Source organism: Buteo buteo, chromosome 14, assembly GCF_964188355.1.
Source record: "Buteo buteo chromosome 14, bButBut1.hap1.1, whole genome shotgun sequence".
NCBI lineage: Eukaryota > Metazoa > Chordata > Aves > Accipitriformes > Accipitridae > Buteo > Buteo buteo.
In genome coordinates this window covers 17,760,817-17,782,310 of record NC_134184.1, presented here as the reverse complement: position 1 = coordinate 17,782,310, position 21,494 = coordinate 17,760,817, and the positions used below count along the sequence as shown (strand labels likewise).

At 41.3% G+C, this 21,494-nt stretch overlaps 1 protein-coding gene across 7 annotated transcripts in view; it reads right to left on the bottom strand.

The window, feature by feature from the left end:
* The window catches only part of KLF12 (KLF transcription factor 12), a 249,059-nt gene that overhangs the window by 190,858 nt on the left and 36,707 nt on the right, over window positions 1-21,494 (bottom strand). The gene's annotated exons all lie outside the window — the stretch shown is intronic.

Sequence of the window (21,494 nt, the reverse complement as noted above, 5' to 3'; positions counted from 1 at the left end):
AGCAAACACAGCTTTTGCTGTTATAATCATACTGATTTCAAGTGGTTGCCCCTCATCTACTATCAGCATCACAGAGTTCCCCCAGCCCTTTCTCCCAACTACTCCCGTTGGTTACACCGGTTCTCCTTTCCACATTACCCAACACAGAAACGTTGCAGTTGTCCCCATCTCAAGCCTCAAGCGTCCTCCCATCTCTCTCAGGTTCACGACCCCTACGGCCACCCTTGAGACGCAGCCACCACAGACCCTGCTCCCACGGACACTCGCCCCAGGCAGGGAAATCCCCCCCCCTCAACCGCTGGATCTCCCCTTCCGCCTCCCCCCTGCCAGGGCAGGTTTCTGGTAGGGGAGTTGGTGTTGCAAGGCAGCAGCCCCCCCAGCTCAAGCCCCCTGCCCCCTGCGCCCAGCCAGGTGCTGGTGCCGCAGCAGGCACCTCCAGCCACAAACTTCAGCGCTGTGGGGCTGACAACCAGACCACCCTGTTCGCACCCCAGGGAGCGAGCACTCTCGTGCCCCGCTGCCTTACATTCAGGGGCTCCAAAATAGGTTGTAAGTATAATCTGAAACAAGGCGATGAAGGGTTTGTGAACGCAAAACTCCTCCGTGACTTCTCCCATCTACCTTCATCACTCCCTCTTACCACAGCTCTTGCTTCATCCTCTTCCCTGAGCTTCCTTCTTTTGCGGACCGCTCATCCACCGGCACCATTCCAACAACAACCCTCTCACTTTCAACGAGACTGGCTTTATTCCCATTAAAAAGACAAATTCTGACTCCATCCTGTTGATTAATCCACTGCTAAGGTAGATTTCAAGGTTGGGTTTCTTTTTTTTATACACAAGAATTACTTCTTCTGTATCTTAAGCTGCGCTCCTGATTATTCACTAGACACAAATATTGTCATGATTCTATAGTTCTCTGTATTTTGAGCTTTCAATATTTTGAATTCACTGCTAGCAGCACAGGTGACTCGTGCTACCTACTCCAAGACACCACCAAAACAGAACCTGTCTCGCATAATGCTCTCCTAATGAAAAGGTTTTGTTACCAAAGACAAAGCAATTATAAAAGCATCACTACAGGAGCAAACTTCAGTTAATAACACCACCACACACAATCGAAGTAATGACAGCAGTCCAGAGGCAAACAGCAAATATCGCTGTATGCTGCAATATTAAGATGTTCTGAGAACAATTTTATTAAAAGCAGAGGTAGACACAATAGTCTTTGTAATAACATAAGGAATACTGCAAACAACTAACACTTCCACAAGTGGTAAATGTCATCGTCCTAATGATAACCCCTACAGAGTTGCATCCTGTTGAGTTATCACAATTAAGATTCTGTTAAAATGCCCGTTACAAATATCTATTTTTAATTAACTGTAATTCAGACTTATAACATGAAGCAGGTTGTAGCTTGCTGATTTTTATAAGACAATGATTTAAGGATTAGAAAACAAAACAAATGTTAGCCTCTCAGGGGGAAGAAGAAAATCAAACCAATTTTAATATACACGGAAGAAAGTAATATAAGTCAATAAAAATCATAAATTTCGGTTACACAGACCAAGTTTTATAGATAATAAGAAGTAAACCACTGAAAATAAAACCCCCAGAAGTGTACATTTACAGTTTAAAAAAAAAAAACACAAAAATCAGTGTTACAGCCTTGAAGTTAATACCAGAAAAAACATGGAAGTGAAAACAAAGTCTACATGTTGGATCAGGCTCTTCTAGATCCTTCAAGGGTTAGCTTCAAAAAAAAAAATAATTGCATATCAAAGGGTTAAAATCCAAACTGCTCCCACCAGGGCTATATTCAGCACAGGCCTATTATCACCCCTCCCTGGCCCACTAGGTCTTAGTACCCAACCGAAGGCTTACAGCTGGGGAGGGCAAACAGGGGAGGTTTCTTGCATTCAAGGGCCATTTTCACCAGCTGCATCACTTCTATTCTTAGTCCCACTGATGCATTACAGTCAGATTTTGCTTTTCCAGCTGCATTTTCCAATCTAACGTAGAGAGGAAGCCCACTTTTCTCATCTCTCTTCCCCTTATCAACTGACCGAGTGACAATAACACAAGATCAGTCCAGTGATTCATCTGCCCGTCCGCCTTCGCATCCCGCTGCTCACAGCAGGCACGCTAAAATACAAGTGTCAAGCAGTCAGGAAATCTCGACAGGCCCCTGATCTTTAGGGTATCAAATATGGTAAGTCATCCCCTTGTATGGAAAAAATCTCACAGACTGGGGCCAGCGGTTTAAAGGGCTTTGACACACTGAGAAGGATTAGAACAAGCCAGCACCATCTCAAAATGAAAGAGCAGTGAGGTCTGGCTTCCCAACAAGCAAATTCACTAAAAAGCCACAAGCTTAACTGGAAACATCTTAACCTGCAGTATGTCAGCAAATACAAAAGTATGCTCTTTTAAACACGTACCGAAAGAAATAATGTCGTATTTTTTTCCATGTTGCCTTTCTCACCAGGGTTTGAAAAGAGCCCACGAGGAAACACTACATTGAATGAGTTCAGGAGGAGCATATTAGCTAAATACAGAAGCACGTTTGTACTAATATCCAGAGATGACATTCACAAACATCTTGTTACTATCCTGTACATGCCTTCAAAATAGGCAAACATCTCTAGGCTGTACCAGGGATACAAAAGTTTCACAGAAGCTGCCCTGGAGAAGTCTCCTGAGGACCAGTGTGCCCGCGATGGTGACAGCAGTGCCAGCCATGCCTTCTGAGCTTTTTCATGCTTTGTACCCAGCGCTCTCAGATGAGCGTCGTTTCTGGGTTCAGGAAAGAAAAGGAGAATAAATTCTCAAGATAAGAGACCGAACAGTCATAACATGCCCTCCCCTGCTCTTGAGGAGGGCAACAAAGACAAGAAGTAGCCGTCTCGAGCTCTGTTACGGAGTTGGAGCAGCAGGTAAGGAGGACGGAGCAATACAAGGCTCCACACAGAGGATCCTAAAAGTCTCCTGGAGGCCTTGGAAAGCCAGACAGGACCCCGCGCTGGAGAAGGCTCTCCATGGACCTCAGGAGGAGACCACTGCCCTGCTGTGTCCCTGGGGCTCAGCTCCCTGCCCCAGTCACCCTCTCCTCTCTCCTCCCCTCCCATCTCCCAAGCTAGACCAAGAAAAAACACCTCCTCCATAAAAGTGAGGGGCCTTAACACTCAGTTAAACTCATACTAAGCTTCGAGCAGCCGATCAACATTAGCCTGAGGTTAAGCTACAACCGCCCTTGGAGGCAACACCCTGCAAGACCATGGCGTTTTCTGAGCTGTTCCCAAACTGGCAGAATTTAGTGAGACGGGGTGGCATAGCCAGGAGAGCATCTGTCCTCCTCCTCCTCCTCCACTCCTGCCAGGGGTGTGCCAGATCAGGATCCTCATCACCGGGCCCTCCCCTGCTTTCACGGCTTCGTTTTCTCTGTTGCCACCTAAAGAGCCATCCATGGAAAATTCACACAAATAGCAAAAAACTAGGATGGAGGAAACCTCAAGAGATCATCCAGTCTCTCCCTAGCAATTCACACCACTGTGATTACCTCAAAAATCATTACATCTTTATTATATCCGTTACTGACAAGCTTCAAGAACAGAATTGCTGGACCTGCAAAGAAAAACTGCCTGTAGCACCAAGATTCATCCTGATCCACCCTGAAGACAAAACATCTGCTTTAACTTACCACCAGGACCACAAATAGAACAAAAATAGTCAGTGTATGCGGGCTGGGAGTTTGCCAAGAGCTCTGATATTTACTTCAATTGTTCCTATAGATGTCTATAAAGTAAACATTTTTCAGTGGAAAATTAGGATCAAACCCCCCACAAAATACAACTAATTCCAATAAATTCTGTGCCTTTTAAGGAGGTTTTGCAGATCAACTATCACAGATGATGTCTGCAAAATGTTTTAAAGATGAAAAGCAGTATGAATTATTATCACAAAGTTTTAGCTGTCAAGAACAAGAGTGAACGTATGAAAAATACATTTTCATTCCTCAGTATGATATGAAATAATACAGTAGTCTTTTAAATGAAAAAAAACCAACCCATACACAATAGAAATCAGTCCTCCAGTTTCTTAAAAACTGATTTTGTACACAGGCTTTATGATCCATGCCCCCCCAAAACAACAACGGGAATGGCTAAAGGCAGTTCCCTCATGCAGAAGTCTGTCTTCCCCTGGCTAAATTTATTTTCTGAGAGGCAAGGCTACTGCTAACCCTAGTCAGATGAAGTTTCCAGATACTGTTGAACTCTGTAATACTGGCACATCTAGGTCATTAAAAAGGTCCTTGGAGCTGATGATCTAATTGGTTGTGATCCCTACTGAAATACAAAAGTCAGTATTTGGGGGGGGGGGTGTGTGTGTGTGTATATACACACACTATATATATATATATTTATTTCAATGCATCTCAAGTCAAGGTACATAAAGACATAAATGTAAATCTGTAAGTGTAAATCCATACACAGGCTATATGTCAGTAATGAACAGTAGTGAATGCCCTCAAAATAACACTACTCTCACCACTAAAATAATAATCTTTTTAGTACAGTAAAAGGACACATGGAAATGTAGACACGCTAAGGTAACCACATGCAGAAGGTGTTATTTGTACGTACAGACACTTCTAAATACCTCTGATCTCTTGGGATTTGGTTACATCCGATTAGTCACACCCAGAGAGTCACCACAAATAATACCAGGATTTTTCTCTATTGCATGCACAAAACCTTGCAAACTACTTTTTTTTTTTTAATTAGAATTTGATCATATAATGTTAAAGTAGTTTTAGCTATAAGGATCCTGGACATTTAGATATACTCTAATGGGTAATGGTCAGACAGAATGCTTCACTCCTGTACTGTGCCATAGGGATGTACTGGCTGAAAAAGATATTAATAAATCTATTACCGTAAGCATTCACCTATACGGAGCAATTATGTAACTTTTAATTATCTTCTCTTATATGTTACAGTCACATAAGAACACAATGCTGTTAAAAGCAGTAACAAACATCAATACACACTTGTGAAAGACAAGGGCAGACTTAACAGGAATGGAAAGGAAATAGCATGAAGGGAAAAAGTAGAAAGACTCAAATGCCACTGAAAAGCAGAGAAGGGAAATGAATACATGTTTACTGCAACGCACACTACTGCATCTGCATTTTCTCTGCTTCTCAGAAATGGAAACGGAGGAGTATTAATGATAGTGAAGACCATCTAGCTTACTGCCACTATGGAAGAAATCCATTAAATACTACAGTGTAAAACTAGAGTTATACACAGTATCTCTTCAAAAATACTCAACAACTCTGCAAAATACAGCAAATGGAAAACTATGCTTTACATTTATTTTGCTCAGTTCATTTCTCTATGTAAGTCTAGTATTTTTTAATGAGATTCTTTTCAGGGACATAGCAGATGAGTCCAGCAACTGACTACTATTTTGTGACTGTGCACTCCTATTCACTTTAAAACAGGTGTATTTGTGAATATTTGCTTGTTTGCTCACACTCCAGTGGCCCGGCTTTGCCATTTTTAGCAATTCCTTCCTGTGTGAACGAGCTCGAGCATCGGGTTTTCTTTCACACACCAACAGGAAGCCCTGCCACCAAAATTACAATGTGTGAGGAGAGGTGCAAGAAAGCTGCATGACGAAGACAGACATTTTCGTATTAATTTATATCTTAAAAGAAAACCAGAAAAATAAGGTAACAGATATGAGGTCTAGAAGAGAAAGGGTTAAAATTGCTATCTAGTGTAAAGTGGCGATACTGGCAAAGAAGGAGAAGTCTCAGCATATGGTGGAACAAGAGGACAGGACAAAGCATTGGTAAAAGGAAACAAAATACCACGACCTTCAGAAGCAAGGACTGCCTCTTGTAACTACCCCACGTGCAGGTTTTCTGTATGTGAAACACAGGGGAGGAAGGTCTGTGAGGAGTTATGAAAATATGAGCTGAACAAGCACCTTGCAGATGGCTGACAGAAGCAGAGTGATTGAAGTAAAACCCTTAAGATGAAGGGAACCAGAGGGTGCCGGAATGAAATCTTTCTTTTGACTATACCTAAAAAAATCTGGAAGACTTACAAGAGAGAAATACTACTACCATGAAACCCTTATGACTTACTATGTACACCAGATAAATTGTCCTTCACCTCCAATTATTGGACTACGAAGTAGGTGGAAAACCAGCTGGACCACTAGCCTCAGAATATATTTACCAGCTACTCAAAGTCCTACTAGTAGCCAATTTCTAGGGGCTAATACTGTTAAACAGCTTCATTAAAACCAGTATGATGGGACAGAGCACACCTTCAGCAGGTTTGCAGGTAACAAAATTTGGGGAAGCGGTGAGCACACTAAAGGGCAGTGCTGCCACTCAGAGGAATCTCAGCAAGTTGGAGAAATGGTTTGGCAGCAACATCGTGAAATTCAGCAGAAGCAAATGGCAGGTCCTGCACTTGGGGAGGAATAACGCCATGCACCACTACATGGGACCAGACCAAATGAATGACCCCCAGAAATCCCCTCCAACCTACGTTAGTCTACCATTCCAAGTCTTCTCCTATGTACGTTATGTTTCTCCAACCATTAAGACTTCAGCAATATAGTTTTTTGAGAGTATAGGAAGATCCCATTCCAGTGACACAAATTTTTAAGATCCAGAATTCAGGGAAAAAATCTGAACTAGGAAGTTTCACAGAAGTTTTAGCATTCTTGTGACTGGAAAGAAAAAAAAAACCCAAACCCTATTTTCCTGTCAAGCTGTTCAAAAATAAATGCAATTTTTCTTTAGAACGCCTAATCTTGGATATGCATATGTGTGTGTGTATGTAAAAATATATATTGTGTATTTATATATATTTGCTAACACATCTTGAAACTTCCAATTTGTTCATGGCATTCTGAAGAGGTTAAAAACCCAGCAGCTTCATATTTAAATACTATACCACAGAAATACAGTTCACATAGTTAATTCTCACTGTTTAGGGATATTCCAGCTTTCCCATAATACAAACTGTATTTTAAAACACAGTTCCTGTGTCACGAGTTTCCTGTTCTTCCCATGTGATGCCCACTAGCATAACAACAGCTACAGCCATGGCTTACAGACACCAGAAAAGTGGCAATATGTTTTCAGCTGAAAAGAAAGATCCGCATTACTTGAGTGCCACATCACGTGCCATCGCTAGCACATACTGTTAGACTACATCTATGGGACTTCAGTAGCTCAGATCAACTGCTCCGAGAAAGACTTTTTAAACTTTGAAGATGTGAAAAGCAAAGCAATAATAATTCCACCAGGTTTTGGTCTTGGGTTTTGGGGTTTTTTTCCTCTATGAACACATGGTAGGTTTATGTAAGCATGTTATAATCCATCTGAGACATTTTATATCTTCCAAAAGCAAATTTCAAGTTTTGGATTTTTATGTACAAACTAAGACTATGAATCACATGATGAAACAGAAGGAGGAACAGATTTCTGTAGTTTCCTGTCATCTGTGAACGAAGCACCGGGACGCATACATGATATTAATCACCCAGGACTCCACAGATTGCATCACCAGAATTACATATGGAATCCACAATTATTATTATACATTGATGCTAAACTTAGACTGTGCTCAGTACCGAGGACTCACAGGACTCGTCCAGTTCCCTCTTCCCTTCAAAATTAGTGCAAGCTCAGATGATACTGTTTCCCCCTTCTAGAAAAATAAGTGTCCAGGTTGTGTCTCAGTTCCAAAATATTTAATAACGCCATGCTAAAACAGTGGTTTTCAGCAACATCTGTAATAATTTTTTTGCAGTGGTGTAACTGATTTCATATAAAAGCAGAGAGAAGGAACACAAAGCAGACTGTGGAAAATTCTGCCTGCATTTCAACCATAAATCATGAAGGTCATGCTTGGTTTCGGGTCGTGGGACATGCCTATCCTTGGGAAATATCTGGAAGAGAGGGAGGGAGCTCTGCCTTGGTCTGGCTCACTACGCGCAAAGCGCCTCCAGGCATCTCTCCAGAGCCCCCACCACCTTCAGCAATGGATGCTCACCAGCACGGCTCTCCACAAACTACACCATCAGGTGCCCACAGCAAAAGCCTAAGGGCGAGCAACCATACTTTCCTCCCCGTATTGTATCATACCAGGGATACTCAGCATTCAACATTTTTGTGAAAACAAGCAGCAGCCAAGCAACTGGCAGTAGTACCCAATGAAAAACAATAAGAGAAAAAAAAAACAACTACCCAACAGTTCACACCAAGTATCTAGTTCTGTCCCATAACCATCCTTGGACTGTACCTGTAATTTCAAAGAGAAACACCATATTATTTTTTTAAAAGATCAGGTCACATACTAAAGAGAATACACAGCTCTGGAGGAGAAAAAAACCCAACCAAACAAAAAAAACACCAAGGAAAAGAAGAAAGAAAAAAAAAAAAAGAAGAAAAACCCCAACCACAAAAGCAAAGCATCCTCCTTCTCAAAATACAGTCACAAGACTTAGATGTTTTAACTTCTAACCCACATTCTCTAGGGGAGGGATGGAAGGAGGCAGGATAAATACATGTTGCCTAAGAAGGCTTAACAATGCAGATTCACTGTTACACGGCTGTTCATAAAATAGAATGCCAGTTTCACCCTCATGGATTTTGAAGTGGGGAACACAGGGGATTTAAGTTAATTATTATACTTGCAAGTCATAAAAGTATTAAGAGAAGTACGGCAAGCACACTTTTACATATTAGCTTTCACTGAAAATAAGAGGAAAAAAAAGGACAGATTTATGACACTTTTGATTATGACCACACTGTATAAATATAGCTTGAGGCAGGGAAAAAACCACATCGGTCTAGCTCAGATTTTTAATATCATAAATCTGTAGCTAATCCTTCAAGATAATGTATTAGTAATGCTACAGACCTAGCGTTTCCTTTTTCTGTACACAAATATGTGACTCAACTGTGCGAGGTGCCTTGCACACCCATCTAAGTTGGGAGCATGGGTTGTTTCAGAGCCCAGCAAAGGTTTACTCACTGTCTCCAAGCATCACGTCCCTTATTAAAATCACTGCTGTCATGCAATTTATCCCAAAATAGGTTTTGACTGTGGCAGTAACGGTTTCTAGATCTTGACATAGGCCGAGATGTATCTAATAGATAAAAGCTGTACTTAAAATAAATAATTAAACTTAAACCATAGTTATTATTTTAACTTCTTGCATTCCTTATTTCATACTTAAATTAATACCCTATTTCTTTTTATCAAGTTAAAAATCAAAGCACTTCAAGGAGTGCAAGACCTTCTAAGGAATAATCCAGACCCAGCAAAAATAGTCCCCAACTGTAGTCCTTTTTTTCACGCCGTACCACCTAGGAAACCCTTTGTGCACCCCAGCCACAGCTTCCTCAGCTGTAAAGCAGAACAGCAACTCTACCTGAAGACAGTCACATTTCTTGGTGGAGGGCACGGTTAATCAAAACAGACAAACCCATCCGAAAGCATGGTGCCACCAGCTCTTTCCTCCCCCCTCCCCACTCTGGCTTCACCTCATTGACTCTTGGCTCAGGAGAGGTTCACCACCTCTGATGTTCATCTGAATACTTTGGAGAACTAAGGTCACCAAACGGGCAAAACTACAATTGACTTCTAAAAATAATTAATTTTCAGCCAGATTAATGAACTGAATCTACTTGCCCAGAGGCCAAATCAGTACTGCAGCCAGCACAGGGAAGGGAGTACAAGTGGAAGGAGAAGGGGAGATGGAGACCGCTGCTTCTGGCATAGCGATGTGCAGGGTTTGCTAGGTCTGCCCCATCAAAACCGTATCTGGTGGACAAATGGGACAACATGCCAACTGCTGACCGTTACTGCAGAACTGGAACGCTTTCCAGAATTTTTACATTCTTCAATAACAGCATGAATTTTGCACAGAATTTTTAAATAACATAAGACAACACTTATACTTTTGACTGGTTTATCAAGACAGAGAGATGTCAGGAATTCATCAGCCAGAGCTGGTAGGATCATGTTCTGTGGCCCCATAACCATTTTGTTTTTCCTGTAATTCTGGAATCATCTTAGGACTCATCTACTGTTGACAGAGCTATACATTTTCTCATTAAACTTCAGTGGGATCAATCCTTAATGTAATTGCACTCGCGAAACAGTGAGCGAAACATAAAGAGAACTCTCCATAAAAAGGAGATGAAGAGTCCACAGGAGTATTTTTATTTCTCAATACTCTTTCTCTTTACATTACAGACAAGCTTCAAAAGAAAATTAAATTAACCCATGAGTGCTATTTAACTGTCAGATATGATGCCAATGGGCACTTTAACAAAGACCAGACAGTCAGAGAGAAGAGGTAAGATACGCTGCGATGACTTTTCAGTACTTTGCTTCTGTACAAGTGAACATATTCCAATCTTTACCTGCATGGTGTCTCACAGCAGACAGCACAAAAGGCGTATTTAAATTATGTGTTTGTTTATAGAGGCAAAAGAAAATAAAATTACAATGAAACCTCCAAGATTTGCTTGTAGGTCCAGCAAAAGAGAGAAGCATCCTGGACCCAGCTGCTAAGCCAACGGAGCACATGTTCCTACTTTCATCTAGGAATAATTCAGCACAGTCTCTACAAACAACATTTTATTTAAGAAAACTGATCCTTCCGAGGTAATTCAAAGCTACCACTATTACTGGGCAACAGCTTAACTCCAGTCATATACAGATCATTAGCTTTCTTTTCTGGTCAATCTGACATTTCTATTATATAGCAGACAACTTTGCAGTACAGTACAATGTATCTTCTCCAGTCCTGTTAACTTATTTTCTACAGGCAGCAGATAATTTATACCTGAAGTGACTTTGATTTTATTTTTGTTGAGATATCCTATGCTAAGTTTCTGCTCCAAACATGTTTTTACAGCTGAGAATTACCAGCCCTGAAGATACAGATTTCCAGTGGAAGCATGAACATATTTAACTAGAGATGGTAAAAGAAATATGGGTTTGCAGCTACTTAATATTATCAAAAACCTTTACTGTAAGAATATAAAAAGAAATGAATAGTTCAAGGTAAAACATTATCTACAATCACTTCCCTACATGTCCTATCTTTATGACTGCTGGCTGCAACCTTTTTAAGGTCCTTTTACTGATAGTGCTTATCTCCGCTTTCATTTTAAAAACTTTTTTTTTTTTTAAACTTCTTGGAACGAAGTACCCTTGAAACTACAGATCAAACTGCTTGATTTTGACTTTGTCCCAATGATTTTTCACCACCAGCTGTTCATAATCCCAACACTCTAATACCAGAACCACAAACAAAAAGGTACCATGAAGTCCAATGTTCAGAAGGGACAGCCACTCAGTTTGCGGAAGCTGAGTGTTATTTGGTACCTACAGACCTGAAGATCAGATCCAGTACGCGGCAGCATCCACACATCCCCCACTGCAGCTCCAAGCTCGCAGGCACCTGGTCCTCAAGCTCCGCCACCCAGAAGCCCGTGATGGGGACTTTGTGCGTGGGAAGAAAGAGGCACTTCACAGCAGGATCGAAGCCTTCACCCACACTTCTAAGAGATGACCAGAATTAGTAAACTGCGAATGCACCAAAAAAAGGCCGATCTTAGACCCAAACCCTGTGCATGAGGTACCGGAGAACAGAGTACACAAAGTAAAAAATGGCAGGTAGAAGGAAGAAGAACAGAGTACATGATGGAGAGCGGCAATAGAAAAGAAACAGCGTAAACTTCTACAGCTCTTTCAGTATGAAAATTTTAAGTACTTTAAGAAGCTTCTCTGAGGGAATAATGTCTTTTTTGTTGTTGTTTCGTTGGGTATGGTGGTCTGGGGTTTTTTTCCTCTTTCTCTGTTTTTACAGAAACTGCTGGATCAGAGAGCTGAATGAGTTGACCACTGTCAGGAAGTAAAGCAAATTCGAGACAAACTATGTCTATTGATTTTAAATGTTTTCAAATCACAAGAGCATCTTGCATATGTATACTCATGAGCAAGAGACCAGAATGGAAAGAGAAACAAAAAGGTAAGTGAGCCATAAACAGAAAACATTAGACAAATGTCATTGAGACACTAGTATGAAGATGAGTCAGATATGGAAACAGCTAAAAAATGTGTCCAAAGAAATGAGAGGATGGAAAAATTCAGAAAAATGCAAATTTCAAGCTACTTAGTTGTAATGCTTGTGCTTTCCTTACTTTTACAGTATACATATCTGGCAATGTCCTATATTTATGAGCATAATAAAAAGGTGACAGGGCTGGTAGGAGTATTTTAATTATATTAGTATTTCTGGCTATTCTGAATTTTAGCAAACCTATAGCAAGACAGAACGAGGAAATAACCTCAGCTGCACCCATGCTCAAGCTCTGCAGGAGCATGGGAGCCCTCCCGCCATGCAGGCTTCTGCTGTACTTGAACAATTTCTTGCAAGTACTTTCAGTTGTTGGCAACTACAGCAACCTCAGAGGAAGGAGTCAAACTCCACAGCAAGAGAGATTCGCACCATCCTAGACTTCCCTGCTTTCTCCAACCCCTACCGGACCACAGCCAAATAATACTGGGGGACTGCTTTTAAAGCCTAGGGCTAGCTTTATTTTCTCTGCTATTTACCTCTCCTAGAACTGGAGCAGCGCTCTGGGTCCAACACACTCATATTTTTTCTGCTCCCCAGCTAGCAAACATCTTGGTTTCTTCCAATCTCTTTGGCTATTTTCCAATCCAGGTGCATACGCATATAATAAAAGAATCCCCTAAAAACCTTAGTCTGAATATCCATGAAGAATTTTTTTCCCCCCTCCCTGTTTCTCCCTCTTATCTTCCTGCAGTCTTAGCCAAAAAAAAGTTTCAGAACAATAATGCAACCTTTCCTCAAACTACATGGCAAGGGTTCTTCCTGCAATAAGCTCCCCTCATTAGAAGCACCAGGTTCACATCACATCAGAAGTTGCAGGGACAGAGAAGTTACACAGCCTCAAGAAACTGCCAAGGAAGGGAGAGAAACACGAGACTGAATTGCCATTTACAACTACTCTCCATGCAGCAACACAACATGTAAACGACTGAGGGTTTAAGCACTTCTCCTCCTCCAGCCACCACTGCTGAAGAAGATGCTGCCCACTGCTGCTGAAACTGCCCCAGCCAGTGGTTACCCTCCTTTCAGACCTGATATTCCCCATTAGGGAACAATAATGCTCTCAAATATGCAACACTTGAGCAGGTAGCAACCTATGACAGGGTGAGGCTGGGGTAGCAGGTTTTTGGGGTAGCAGCTGAAAGAGAACATGTGGTAAAACCCAAAGTTTCCTTGCCTGGCTTGCACGGTCCTATCACGGAGCTCCACGAACACGGGAACATAGTAATTGGTTTGTAATCTGTACGTCTCTTACTAGTTTAATTCAAAACTCATGTATTAGCTTGAGACGCATTTTCAAGAGTTTTCAGCCATTCAGACACAACCCATTGAGAGCCAGTCACATCTAGTTTTCTCGGTCATTTAGACAATTTGAAAATCCTACCTTTTAAATTATTTTTTGCCATCGTTGTCTATGTCCGCCTCCCCTTAATGTTACACATCTAATCAAAGTACCCAGATGGGGACCTGAGGTGTCCAAGACTCTCCCTACACACAGTTTACACAGGGACAGGCATCTCTGGAGATTGTCAGAGCCCACCTGAGATGTAGAAGGGCTTTTTACCTCTCCCTTGACCATAGCAGGAGCATTATGCCAACTACACTTTACCTAAGCACAGTGTCTCCATCAGGTGTTAAATGAAATAAGCCTAGGTCACCTTCCCTTATTGTATTTCATATCCATATATACACACATATGCATATCTATGTATAACTATATATTTATCTGTACATACAGACATACATATATAAATATGTGCACTTAAGCATTCTTCAGCACAGCTGCTCTTGGCATGCTTGCGCTCACGCAGTAAGCTGCTCTTGCAAAGAAATTAACTGATCCAAGTCAGGACAGACTCTTATTTCTCTCCCTTACCTTTACAAAACCTCTAAGCCTTTAGTGGGTGTGGGTGCCTTTCCCAACACCCTTTTGTACTGGCATAGCTGGAGTCATACACAGCAAAGAAATTAATCCAATTAAATTTAAAAAAAAAACAAAAAAACAAACCCAAACAAAACTAGAAAAAATAGTTGATATAGATTGAAGACAGTGATAAAGATGTGTAGTTTTGCAGATCGCTCATGAACTTGGCAGTACCTTCCTGATGATCACTTCTGTGTGCTCTCCTGAGATGCCAACAGAGCCAAGACCTAGCAAGTGCTTGTTTGCAAGTAAGCCCTCCACTTTTGTGGAGCTTTAATAAGGAAAGAGTCTTTTCATCGGTACATGGTTTTGCCTACTACCTACCAGGCTAAGTCTCCACACGAATAGATTTGCAAAATAGCACAGCTCTCACACAGTTAATGCTATTACAGACATGTCTGGCAATGTGGAATCTAGCAATAGGAATCAGCCAAAAACACTGTCTCGTTTTTGTTTTTAACATAAAAAACTGGCACTCTGCCCTGCCATTACAGCAGGCTGCACCAAGGGCAGATGAGAGGGTCTTCTGCATCCTATCAGGGTCTCCTCACATCCTATTTATCAGACCTCACGCAGATAGTACTGCAAAGTCAAATTCTGTATTTCTACTTAAAATATTGGTCATGTTTTTGCAGGGCACTCTCACCATCAGGTAGCCAGATGGAATCACAGTCTGTTGAAAAGAAACAAACACAGATCAATAACTACAGTCTGATTCGTGTGCTTTAAATATTGTCAAAACATGCATGAGGAAAAGGCTGGTGGACTTAACAGCAAAAGCTTGATGCACTCCAATACTCCTGTACAGGGAACTAGCATCCACAGGAGCTAACCACAGAGGGAGAATTATCTGCAAGCCAACAAGTAAATAAATAAATAAGGATGGGGAGCGTTCAACATTCTTTCAGCCATTTATATTTAATGATCTCTGTATGACACAGTCTACAGTTCTCCAATAACAGAGCCATGCAACACGTGAATGAGAACAGGAAAGCATGAACTCAGAGATCAACCCCAACTCCTCCGGCTTCAAATTGAAAGTAACAGTCCTTTCCCTATTGATTTTTTTTCTCCTCTTTCATTTGTGAAAAATTGATTTTTCTCGCTTGCGTTTGCTGAAGTGTCCACACCTGCAGCTCACTGTTTGCTTTAATCTTTGTTCACCCATACTTCCAAGTAAGCCATGTCAAATAAGCACCTGGGAGCCCCTGTCCCACACTCACTGGTGGTCTTACCAAGTCTCAGAAATCCTACCCCTCCCACGTTATGACCAAAAGATGAGGAGGCTGCTCCTGCCTTCCCAGAGGATGCTCAGAGGCCCCTCCAGTAGCTGGAGACCCTCAGGACAGAGCACGTCACACATTTTTGCAGAAGGCCATCTCAGAGCACAAACAACACCTGCGGAAGATGCAACAGGAGCTCTCGCTCCCCCGGCAGATCGCAAGAAAGCAGCAGAGTAACAACGCCAGGCTTCCCATGCCTGAACGCCCTCAGGAAACCTGGCACTAAAAAGGAAAACCCTGGAAGAAGAGCAAATTGGGGAGGTCAAGATGAAAAGGCGGGAAGTACTCACACAATAAAGCCCTCACCACGGCTACTGCCCGTTTCTCTCGCTTTCTCAGTGATGGATTTAAAAAAAAGAGCCCACATCACACTTTGCCGAACTACTCGGTTCCTCTGAAGACAGCTGAACTAGCTGGAAAAACGCCAGACAACGGCAGTCCTTCAAATCCCGTGGCTATAAAACTTTAAAATTGTAACATACAATTTAAAAAAAAAAAGTTTGACTGGAAATTTTCCAATGAGAATGATTTGGGGATTAATCCAAATAATAATTGAAAAAAAATAATTGAGGCTAAATCTGTGGTGCTTATGAAATACTAATATTTTAGCACTGAATCCCTCCTACAAAAAAAAGGAGCTCTTAATTCTCAAACCAGGCCAGCCTGTGCGGCAGTATTTATGATGTGCACACATGTCTGCTCTGAACACGTAATGGCTTATTTCACTTTTGATCTGAACTAAGACTTACAGATGTGAAAGGCATTAATCCATTTTGGCAATCAATCTCTTTCATGCTAAAAAAACTGCACATAGCACACAAAAATACTAATTTGTGTGTAATAGGCAACTGAATTTTAAGGTAACTAGCCATGTTCCAAGCTTATGCATTTAAAAACCTAGAATATATTCCTATTCCAGTATCCTTGGAGCATTAACTGTTTGGGGTTTGACTTAAGTCAACTTATTTTAAGTCCTTCATGACTGTTATTGTCTTTCCCTGGCTCTTTGGCCCAGAGGCACAAGTAACACACGAATTGTAGTGTAAGCCAACAGTTACACAATTCTACGGCTCATTTCTCAGACTGGCAAAGGAAAGGAGACCGAGTAATCGTGACAAAATCAACAGATACATAAATTATAAATCACATCTAAAAACCTAATTACCTATTCAAGATTCACTATAAGGGAACACATCCTGCTTGTACGCTATGGGAAAATTAAACAAGGAAATTAAGTGACGCTGCAGGTGTCAAAGGGACAAAGCCCCCAAGCGAGGGGACCTGGGGCAATGGTCCTCTATACGATTACATCCTAAATGGACAGCATCCACACGGCACGTTGCACTGTGACTCCTACAGTGACATCCTCCAGTATGCGGTGAGGGGCAATTCATCTCTTATGTAGCTCTGTCCTATTTGGTTGATTTTCTACGCAGCAGCAACTCCCAAGGGAAAAAAAAAAAGCGCAAGTTCTGCCACAACATTATTCATTAAAAAAAGAAAGTGTCTCATCCCATGCACAGATGAATGATTCATCGTTGTGCCCTGAGGAATATCCAGGCCAAATGAGGATGCCAGATAAAGAGACAATCACTCCACAAACTAAGTGCAGAGTAAATAAATAAAATGAGACCTCTTCCCTTTCTGAGAAGGGGAAGAAGCATTTTTCTGTGAGTTTGGGTCTGCTCTAAACTTCAGAAAATTTAGTGTGCAACAAATCTTTCGTTGAAGCAGTAACTGAGAACAGAGATTTATAACACAGGACCACAAACTCTGTGGCAAAAGGAGCATTCATCTACTACTCTTCAAGCAGTTAAGTTGAGCTTTGCTCCACGAGTTCTAAATGTCAAACTACCCTAACTAGGAGTTTGGTGACCCTCAGTTTCAAATGTAGTCAAATGAAGAGAGTCAGAAGAGTTGAACTGCCCATGCAGATGTGTCCATCTCTGGAGGGACCTTGCTACAAGGAGCCCACCTCTGTACCAGCACGATGGCTTGGGATATCATCTTACCCCGGTTCCCAGGGGAGCCGCGGTGCACACAAACCAGGTTGCTTTTGGAGGAAGCTAAACCAGAAGCCCCGCTCCAGCTGCACACCAAATGCACTCCAGTGCCCAGCGGGGTCATAAGGGTCCGCAATAACAACTGCTTTCATCGTTTCCATCTGCTTCTCCTGCTCCAGATCACCTGCTAATGTAGACGTAGCCTCCAGCACATCATTAGGTGAGACAAGTCTAAATCTGGTAGTTTCAAGATTCTGCAACTGCTTCAAATCCCTTTTAAAATAAACGCACACTGCATGACATAGGACATATGTTTTGCTAATATTACCAAATCAGTATTTGTTGGATATTTTATGGTTCCCTTTACTCTCCTTGACTCCTGCTGCTTCTTTGAACCACCTTCCCCTATTTTCCATGTGGGCAGAACATTTAAGTTTGTTTGCAACTAATTACAAAATCATGGGAAAGGAGCTCAAAGGCTGAAGTACTGAAGCTGAAGAATTTGGCAGCTTTGCCCCTGGGAAGTAACAGTAGATGTCCTGGGAACATGTAAAGAAGACACTGCTAGACTTCATGGACATCCTCTGATCAAAAATGCAGGCATCTGATCAGTGGTACCTTTGGGCAGCAGCACATCTGAAGCCATCACCCAAGGGTCCCCTTACTGCCAAGGGGAGGAAGAAAGGCTTCTAGAGCTGAGCACAAATCTCACAGCAAACTTCCAGGTGTGCTTGGTAAAACAACTAGCCCTAAAACGAAAAGTTCAGGTCAGATCATCACAGGTAGGTAGCCCTTGCACAAGCATCAAATACCACCACGAAGAGCACTGGATCACACTATGCAAGATACTTTTCCCACTTGCAAGATTAATATTTCAATAATAGTATTTGCTTTATGGCTATAGCACTGTTATACACTGGCTTCCTATAGATTTATTGATTAAATCATCTTACTTAAAGGACAACATCCTATATTCCTTTTATTCCTCATCTACCTTTAAAGCATTTTCTTTTTTATTTTCCATTCACCTCCTTCACTATATATCTGGAATTTATATGGAGCAATACGTAGAACCTACCTCTTAAAATACCTGTCAAACGCAAGCTTTTTCTTGTTACTATTTTGCGAATGTAACTACAGAAACTTATACCTTGATGGTCTGAAGATGCTCTTTGCTTTAACTCATTTTGTCCAACAGGCAGAACAAAACAGAGTATGTGGAACATTCTGACCACAATTATTTATAATCCACGAGAAGCTTTAAAAACAAGACTTTGGACTTGCTCCTGCCTGACTAGCTCTTATTCATCACCTCCCTGCCCTGCAGTATATGTATCATGTCTCTCAATAATGGCTGAGAATAAAGAGAACTGCAACTAATGTGTGTTGAATTCCAAAAGCCAAGACATAAAATATATGAAGAGCAAGTTGTAAGCTGCTCTAGTAAGATTGGTTTTTTAATTTTAAAAATAAAAATTAATTAAATAAAAATTAAAATTAAATATCCTTCTCTTCTGGATAGTACCCTTCTTTGTTAAAATCGTTTTTAAAAATATGAGGTATTAAAAATATATAGTTTATATATATTATATAAATAAATAGTACATATTTATATACTTACGTATATTAAAAAAAAAGAGTCTGCATGAGACCACCTTCATGCAACGATCTCCAAATTTAATTAATTTCCAAAGCAATCATTTCCAGAGCATTAACATTTCAAATGACTAAAGCACACAGTGAGGTGCAGAAGCATTGAGCACTTCAGTAGCTTCCTATAGGAAGCCTGCTGCAGAAGGAAGAACGCATCGTTATCGTTCCAGCTTCTTGTCCTGAATCAAAAATACAGCTTCAGACTTCTTCCAGCTGAAAACTGAGCTGCTCTGAAATCAAAATAAATGCCACTGTCTTGACAAACACTAGGTAACAACCAAATTCAGGAAGTGCTTTGGCATTAAGGAGCCAAATCCTTGTCATCACAGAAATTTTAGGTGATTATTTTGTAAAGAGTTTTACAACTGCAGAGACCAACGTACTAAGAGTAAAGCCTCTCTTATAACATTCTGGTGCCTTTTTTTTTTTTTTTTTTATGTTTGTTCCTAGATAACAAATACGACAGTCTCAAAAAGAGTTATGTGAATTATTAGTGTATTTAAATTGTTTGCCCCAGGCAGGAAAAAAGATCACGCAGTTATAAAACAATCTCAAGTCCACCAACCATAAAGAAAGCAAAATGTAAAAGGTACGAGGATATTTAAACAAATGGAATTAATTCAGGTCCTTTGCTCCGTAGTATCTGAGCATCTTCCAAAAGGACATAAAGAAACATAACTAACATCTGTCATCTTAAGCTTAGTCTCTCAAATCTTTCCTCGGAAAAAACAGATGTGCGCCACAGGGTTTGGGGGATTTGGAGTTATTTCATTCTTCTTTTTGTGCCCCACATGCACCTGCACATTTGTTTATTCTTAGTCATGAGAACATGGACAATTTGAGAATGACCTCGGGAAAGAGGGATGGAGCAGCAATATCTAGAAGAGTCTGAGCATCATTAAGGAAATAGATGGTCTGTAGCAAGAAACGGAGAAATGTCAGAAAGGAGGAGAAAAGAGGAGATACGGCTCATCTCATCCAACATGTCTTGTTGTATAAAAATGAACACACACTATGTGCATCTTCAGTTTTCTGAAAGGCTAGGAAAAAGGAATGTATTTGGCGAGATCCAGCTTTTCCAGGCTTCTCTAAAGGTCATAAGGTATAGTCTCTTGAGCATGCTCATTTCAATTCAACCATCTCTCGCCGTAAAAGCAGTTCCCCTTATTTTTTCAGTAGTCTTTTAAGGCAATCACAACCTGGGTATCTGGAAACGTAGCTCTGAGCTTCAATTCTTTTCCACATACTGCACAAGGAATGCTCTGCCTCCCTCCTGTGTCCTTGTCATTCCCAAAACAGTCCAAAATTCCCACTCTTCAGGATCTGTGAACCAACAAAAAAGTCGGAGAAGTCTCTTGCTGCAACCTGGCCATGTTCAAACAGGAAAGAGCCCCAAACAGGAAGACATAATGGCAACATATTTGATAACAATCACCAGCATCACCTGAGGGGGTCACTTAGCCTTCATTTCGTCTTTCAGGCAATGTAGGTAATTTAAAAATAACAGAACTGTTAAATGGCTATGCTACCACAGATTCAAACACCTAGAAAGGAGATATTTATGGTCACCAAGTAATATTAAAGTTTAATCTCCCTGTCTTCAGAGCAGAAGACACTCAAAAAGAAAAGTGGGAAATATGATTCACGACAGGGTGTTAAATCAGACAATCTTAACTGTAGGGTCACACACACATTGCCATGCTAACTCTCTCATGGTCACTTCCAGAAGGAAGCTCCTACCATTCAGCATCAGATTTTCCATGCTTGGGCTGTGCCTGGAAAGCAGCGTTTGGTTTGGAAAGGACAAAGAGTACAGCTTTCTGCCCAATTTTGAAGCACAGGAAGAGGCAAAAAGGTAACCATGTTCAGAACTGAATTCCTCTTCTCCATCATGACTGTCACCATCACCACCAAAATGCCCTAAAAGATCTTTCCCCCCCTAAAAATCGTATTTCATGTAATGAAATAGTGCTGGTAAACTTTCTTGCATCACTACGCTCACACCCCAGAGCTTTCCTTACTGGTATTTCTGTCTGTCTGCCCGCCACCTGCTCTTTGGTTTCACAAATGGATTGTTAACTTTCTCCTCCATATGTGGGCTCTTATTTCTGCCCTCAGACTTCTGGGCAGGTAGAATTCACTTTGGCCTTCCAAAAATCAAGTCCTGTTCTGGTCTATCAGCCCGCTTTTAAGTTCTACATCTCTGAGCCCAAACCCCAACAGCCCTCAAATGCCTTTTGAAGCTAAATTCCAAAACAGGAAGCTCTGGAGAGGTAGGTGGGAGCAGCCAAAAGAGGAGTTTATCAGAGAACCTGATAAATTTTGCTTAGGAGGAAAGAAAAACCTCTTGTGGGTGTCTGCTACTTCTAAAAACCAGGGGCTCATGCTCTCACAGGCAGCTGTCACCTGCTCTGGTTGGAGCAGCAGCACGCGGGAACTG